The sequence below is a fragment of the Chenopodium album genome, chromosome 14, assembly GCF_948465745.1.
Source record: "Chenopodium album chromosome 14, dcCheAlbu1.1, whole genome shotgun sequence".
NCBI lineage: Eukaryota > Viridiplantae > Streptophyta > Magnoliopsida > Caryophyllales > Amaranthaceae > Chenopodium > Chenopodium album.
In genome coordinates this window covers 41,432,658-41,439,906 of record NC_137847.1, presented here as the reverse complement: position 1 = coordinate 41,439,906, position 7,249 = coordinate 41,432,658, and positions in this window count along the sequence as shown.

Here is a 7,249-nt window from a genome sequence, read left to right as displayed (position 1 = left end):
AAATTGCTTGTTTATGCTTATATATCACCTTAGGAGTGTTTTGAGACTTGTTTGACTCAATTTGGTGAAGAAACGAACGTTTTGCCATTGTTGGGCTCTTTGAGTTCGTGAGAACAATGTGGCTTGTTCTTCGTGTTTTTGCTAGCTATTCATACTCAATTTGTTACAATATTTGTCATAGTATTGCAAGAACTTATTTGATTGCTTGAGAATGTCATTTTTGCTCGAACCAAAAACATGCTATGTTTTTTAGTACTACATACTCTGTTTATTTCGATCATAGTATCATGCGGCTAGGCGAACCTTAGATACTATAAACCCTTTTATTTACTGTTTTCTTGCATAATTAGCATGTCTCAATGACGCGGTTCTGGTTCACGCTCTCATGGGGCTCACCGAGAGGACGAGCCTGTCGACACCGGGGAGGGGACTTCCACTAGCCTTGGGGAGTTCCCTGAGTGGGATGGGCACACCTTGTACTTCGCACCCCAGTTTTACATTTTAGAGCGCGTTCGGCTCAGGATGACTGACGAGCGAGTTCGTTTCCACGGTTCAGGCAATGACACCATAAGCAGCTATACGATTCTTACTTTCGCAACAACAAGGAGTTGCGTGCGCTGTAGGAGTCTTGTGGTTTGACTTCTTTACTGCAGACTACTCGGGCTCTCTATTAGTTGAAGTTAAGCCATTTCTTGGTTCGCGCTTTGGTGGAGTTCTTTTGGGACACTACCAACACGTTCCATTATCCTTGGGGTGAGATGACTATCACTCCCCTTGACTTCTCTGTGATCATCGGATTGGAGTTCCGGTCAGCTGTAGTTCCTTTTGGTAATGATACTACCCTCTTCTCACCCGAGGCAGAGGAGCTACTGGTCCCATTAATTTTTTGGGCCCGCGGTGAGTCTCGACCGCTATAGATGAGTAGCCGATCAATTCATCGGTCTGTGCTAGTAGAGGCTTTTCAGGATGATGCGACCGCCTCGGAGCAACGGGTGCGCATTTTTGTTTTGATTCTTCAATCAGGGTCCTCCTCTCCTAATAAGGGTAGCCGAGTGCTACTCTATTATTTGCCTGCTCTTCGCGACCTTTAAGCGGTCGGGACTATAGACTGGGCCAGCTTGGCCTATGTTGACTTTCTTCTTGTGTTGCGACTCGCCTGTCTCTAGCGCACCTTTAACGAGGAGGTCACACTCTCTAGCTTCTGGAGGGTCGTAGAGGTATACTCCATTCTTCTTCGCAATAGGTTTCTTTTGATTTTAGCTTTTGCCGACATTTTCGTGTTGTTGCAGGTGTGGTTCTACGAGTATATGCCATCTTTGGCGCCAACTAGACCTTCACCTCGAGGGCTTCCGGTTGCTGCTAACTAGGGTGGTTGTTATACTGACCAGACTGCTAATGCCCTTGTTCGAGAGTCGCTTCCCTCGGTATGCATTACTCATCATTTTTGTTCACTCTTCTGAATGGGATTCCTACTCATGAGTGTTTGTCTTGCAGGGACTTGAGGTTAACTTTCGTCCATGGGCTGATTTTGACGTCCCCGCGCTAGCTGTTCAGTACACAGCTCAACGACGCTACTTTAAGGGGGACAAATGATGCTGTGGTATTTGGGCGAAAGAGTTGCGATTCAGCACTCTTCAAAGTCTTTTTTCTTTCCTACTCGTCCTCCACGGCATATGATGGATCAGACGGACTTGAGAGTTTATATGGTTACGTCGCCAACTGGTACGGAGTGGCAGCGTCACAATTATCCGAACCGGAGCTATGGTGAGAGGCTTGTGCCGCGGTTGGCTCCACCACCTTGCCCGTCAGAGGAGGCGGAGGTATATTTTGCATCTTTTGATTTTTTTCCTTTGGTAGCCCCTAGGAAATTCTAATCACTTAGATTTTATTCTTGTAGGTTGCGGAGACGGCCGCGGATTTTGTACCTCCACCAGTGTCTATTACTTATCAGGGCTCTTTCATCCCGGTTGAGGAGATGATTCCTCTGGCCCTTAAGGAGTGGTGCTTTTTGGAGAGGTCAATACCTCGCCACCAGACCTGGGTGAGTCGTCAATCATCATTTTGTTTGTATGCATGTTCTTTTACTGTTTCTAACTTTTATTGCTTGACAGTTTTCCCGCGAGGTGATGACGAGGATGGCGAGAGGCATGGACGCCTTTCATTATCAGCTCGTGAGATTGAGTCATCGAGCTAGCTGTCGTCGTACGAGTGATGGCACGGAGATATTTCTCTTTTATTTTTACTTTATTTTTGCTTCAATTATTTTTCTTGCATTTGACTTGGCTTATTTTTCTACTTCAGCCTGTTCCACCATCACGTACCCGTACGAGACCTGGGGATCGGAGAGAGAGATTTGGGTGTGGCTCGAGGCGTCATCGCACTTCGGTTGGGAACAAGGGTGGTCGAGCGGAGTCGAATCGGACTGTGGTAGTGGAGGGTTCCGGTTCTTCTTCCGAAGGTGCATCGAGGAGGCCGACTGGAAATGGAGTCGCAACATCAGCTCCTTTCGTGGGTGGTGGGACGTACGAGGTTGGCTCGTCGTCGCAACAGCCACAGCAGCCGAGACCTCAGCAGGATGAGCCAGGATGGGCTGGCCCTACTCTTTCGCTTCCGACTACTAGTGATCCTGATGCTGGTGAGAGATTGACTCCGCGGACTGTGTTGTTCTTGGATACATTTGGCGTTCCTATGCAGTTGTGTCCTCTGGCGCTGTAATTGTACCTGTATTTTTTATTTGACTTTGTAGGACTTTGCTTTATATTATTTGAAACTTATGTTAGATATGTTATACATACATCCTATGACTATTATGTTATTTATCTTTTTTTTTTTTTTTCATTTTATGTGCATGTAAGTGTGTGCAAAATTGTGATTTTTTTTTTTGCTCAAAAAAGCAAAAAAATCCGACATTTTTATTACTAAATGGTGGGTATCCGACTTCCTCCCCCAAAAAGAAAAAATGAAAAATAAAATTGGGTTCGACAAAAAATAAGCTTAAAATTAATTAAACTTAAAATAATCAAAAGGGGATAAGTGTTTGAAAGAAAATTGCCAAAAATAAGTTTGGATAAGGCTTTAAAAAGAATCAAAACCGTAAAGTCAAAGTACAAATCGGAGTCAAATTTGGATAACACACGGTCAGCTTAGCGCGTTATTCTAACACGGTAAAAATTGAACCATCGCGGCGCGACACTTCTGTCGCGGTGTGATGGACCTGTCGCGGCGCGATGGTCTTATTTCTCCGAATTCTCCTGGGATTCGGTTTTCATCAGGTTCTGTTTATAAAAAGACCCCAAATTCGTCGATTACAGCATAATTCGAGCAGATTAAAAATATTTAGCTCATTAATTTTCACTCAAAATAGCCATGTCTAAGACTTTTAGTGATTTTACTCGTGAGTGGTGCCGGTCTTTGACTGCTAAAGAGAGGAAAGCGCTTGACTTTTTCCACTTGGGGGGTTTATATGGTATTAAGGGGTAGATCTTGACATAGAATTTATTTATACCACCTTATAATATTGGGATACAAATACCCATTGCTTTAAATTTGGTTATGATGAAATGTGCCCTTTACCGGAAAAAAAATTGGTGCCATTCTTGCTTCCCCTCTTTAGATCTTGCGGTGATTCCTAAGATGAGCGAATATTATTATAAGGATTTTGAGCGTTTCCTTAATCTTAGAGATAGGGACTTAAAAGACATAGTGCATGGGAATGTAGTAAATTTGAAAGAATTTGCACGCTTTTATTTTGGTAGACCACGCTCTGAGTCTTTTCATGTCTATAGGAGAAGGGCTTTCCTCTTTTACATGTTTAGCCAATATCTTCTTACTAGTGGAAACATTCATGAGGGTCAAGCAATTTTAACATCTGTAATGGAGCAAATTGAATCAGGGATAAATCCAATGCCATTAATTGTTGGAGAAACTATGCTTAGTTTAGATGACTAAAGAGAGATCCGAAAGCACCTCTTAGAGGTTCTCCAATTTTATTACAGGTAGAAAATCAATACATTTAATTACAGAAATAAAAAATATTTAATTTTGTATAGTAATACTAATTTTTTGCATTAAATCTTTGCAAATTTGGCTAATGAAAACGCTTGAATTAATTAGCCCTCTTGACAATATTGAAAAGTATACACCAAATTACCTTGTAAGAAGGAAGAAGCGTTTCTCTATAAAAATGGGCCGTCGGGAGTGGAGTAGAATCTTTGAAACTCGCGAATTTGACATTAAATGGGTTGTTCCGTGGTGGAAAATTGAGAAGATGGTTGGTGTCAATAAACAACCTTTTTGTCGTCTTCCAAGTTTGTCTAAATTAACCTTTTACTACCCTTCTAGAGTAAAAAGACAATATGGCCTTGCTCAAACTGTTCCTTCCGGGGATCTTCGTCGCCCTTATGAATTTCCCGTTTCACAAGCTATAGAAAGATTTGATGACTATTGGTGTGCCAGACCTTTGTGGGAAGTTGTTACCCAAAACGTTCCTCCTTCTTTGTCTAGAGATGTGAAGCAGTGGTTACTTGATAGATCTCAAAAGGACAAGAAACAAAGTCCGAAACTTGTACAAGACTAGTGTTAAAAGATCGTCTAGGTGCAAGAATTGATTTTAAGAAGAAAAATACTACTAAGGGCAAGGAAAAAAGAAAGATTGACTCCACGGAAAAGAAAGTATGGGTTGAAAAGAAACATGGTGTAATGGCTATAGGAGAAACTATTAACACTAAGATTGTGTGTAGATCTTCTAAGGGATCCCTATTGGTGAAAGAGATGGATGATGAAGAAAAGGCGGAGAAAAATTGGAAAAGGGCCAGAAAAGAGAAAACAGATTAGAGCATTGCTTTTACTATCAATTTATTAGTCAATTTTTATTTTCAAGTCAATTTTATTTTCAAGCCTTTGTTTTAATTCCATCAATAATGTAATTTTACTTTTATTAATGCAATTTTAAGCTTTTTAAATTAAATTGACTTTTTTACATTGAATTATTTTGTTAAAGTAATGAAAACAACTTGAATTAATTTTAAAAATTGTTCGAGTATGGAAGTCGAAAATTTCCCAAAATACACCGAAATTTACCCAAATTGATGAAAACGAACTGGCGCCGGAATTTTGGATTCATCGCGGCGCGACGCACCTGTCGTGGCGCGATGGCTTTGTCGCTGTGCGACAAATCCTGTCGCGGCTCACTGGACTGGAATTCTATGCGTTGTTAGCACTGTGTTGTCGTGTCGACGAGGGAGGGTGAGGTTTGTAAAATTTAAAGTGGCCGCACCATGTAAAGGGTTGCCTACGTATCCTTTCCTTAAGAGTCAGGCCAAACGTAGCTCTCTTGAGTATTTTACTCAAGTCATCATGGGTAGAATTTCTTAAGTTGGTCAAGATTCGTCATATTTGAGAATTTATTACCATCCATATCAGTTATTTTTGCGGCACCTCCTGATTGGACAGTTTTGACGATATATGGTCCGGACTAGTTAGGCTTAAATTTGCCTCTTGGGTCTAGAACATTTTTCCTTAATGCTTTTAACACCAAGTCTCCTACTTTGATGTTTCTTGTCTTGACCTTTTTATTAAAGTGTCTAGCCATGCGAGTTTGGTAGCATTGAGTATGATGTAGAGCTTTTACTCGTTTTTCATCGAGTAGAATTAGCTCTTCATATCTTGCTCTAGTCCATTCGACTTCATCGAGTTTACTCTCCAACGCAATGCATAGGGAAGGTATTTCAAATTCCACAGGTTGTACGACATCCATTCCATAGACTAACGGAAATGGCGTATTTCCAGTGGATGAACGAATTAACGTGCGATAACCCCAAAGAGCGAAATGGAGTTTGTCAGGTCAATCCTTGTAATTTTCTGTCATTTTTTCAATGATAGTCTTTAAATTCTTATTGGCTTCATCTACTACGCCATTTGTATGAGGCCTGTATGGAGAAGAGTGACGACATTGAATGCCATATTTTTGAAGCAATTCTTCACATTCCGCTTGAAAGTGATTTCCATTATCACTTATCATTTCATGTGGGACTCCATATCAACATATAATATTCCTTTCGATGAAGAGTGCTACATGTTTTGCATATGATGCCGCTTCAACCCATTTTATGAAGTAATTAATTGCTACTAGGATGTATTCATGGCCTCCTGTTCCAGGAGGAGTGATTTTTCCAATAATATCTATTCCCCGTGTTGAGAATGGCCATGGTGATGTATAGGTGTAAAGGACAGCGGGAGGAACATGTTGCAAGTTAGCGTATATTTGGCATTTGGGGCATCTTTTTACGTATTGATGGCAATCCCTATTCATGGTAGTCCAATAGTGATAACTTGTTATTTGATACGATTTTAGAGTGATTTCGAACCTTTTTTGCTTGGTATATTGGCATTTTGGTTCACTTTTACTCTATTTTTGTTCAACTTTTGTGTATCCCTTGCTTCACGGGTTGTTAGTGTTTTTGTTGGGTTTTTAGGTTCAAAGACGACCATTTGAGGCATTTGGATGATAAACCGAGGTTAGAAGCCGAAACAATGGAGCAAAACCGAAGAAAAGTGAAGATAAAGGCCTTAGAGAGTCTGCACGGACGTGCAAAGTATGGCACGTCCGTGCAGGATATTCAGCACGTCCGTGCCTGATCCTGCACGTCCATGCAGGTTACTCAGCCCAAATCAGTTTCAAAACTGATTCTACTGAACAAGGCCTGCACGTCCGTGCCATATTTGGCACGTCCGTGCAGGATGCCCTGACTAAAACAATACCTTCTGCCTCCCAGGTACACGCCCGTGCAGGTATAGCTGCACGTCCGTGCCAACCTCAGCACGTCCGTGTTGACCTGTAGCCGTGCCCGACTCTTGTTTTTTCCGTCCTTTTTATTTGGGGGTCTTTATAAATAACCCTGGGAGGTCATTTGGACAGCAGCCAAGTTTTTAGTTCTTCCTCTTAGTTTGCAATTGTAGAAACACAAATATTCTCAAATCATTAGTTAGATTATAATTATTAGCTTGGAAATTTCATTCTCAATCATTGTAGAAGACAAGTTCCACCATTGATATTCAAGTTGAAGCTTCTAGTAACATTTTCTCACTCTTCTCTTCCATTTTAATTGCTTTGATTGTTAATTATCTTGCTTAATTCTTGTATGCTTAGATTGTTATTTAGCTTAATCTTTAGTTAATTCTTGTTCATGAGTTACTTGAAATCCTTAATTGCTTTAATCTCCATGGATTGTGAGTAGTCTAATTTTCTAGG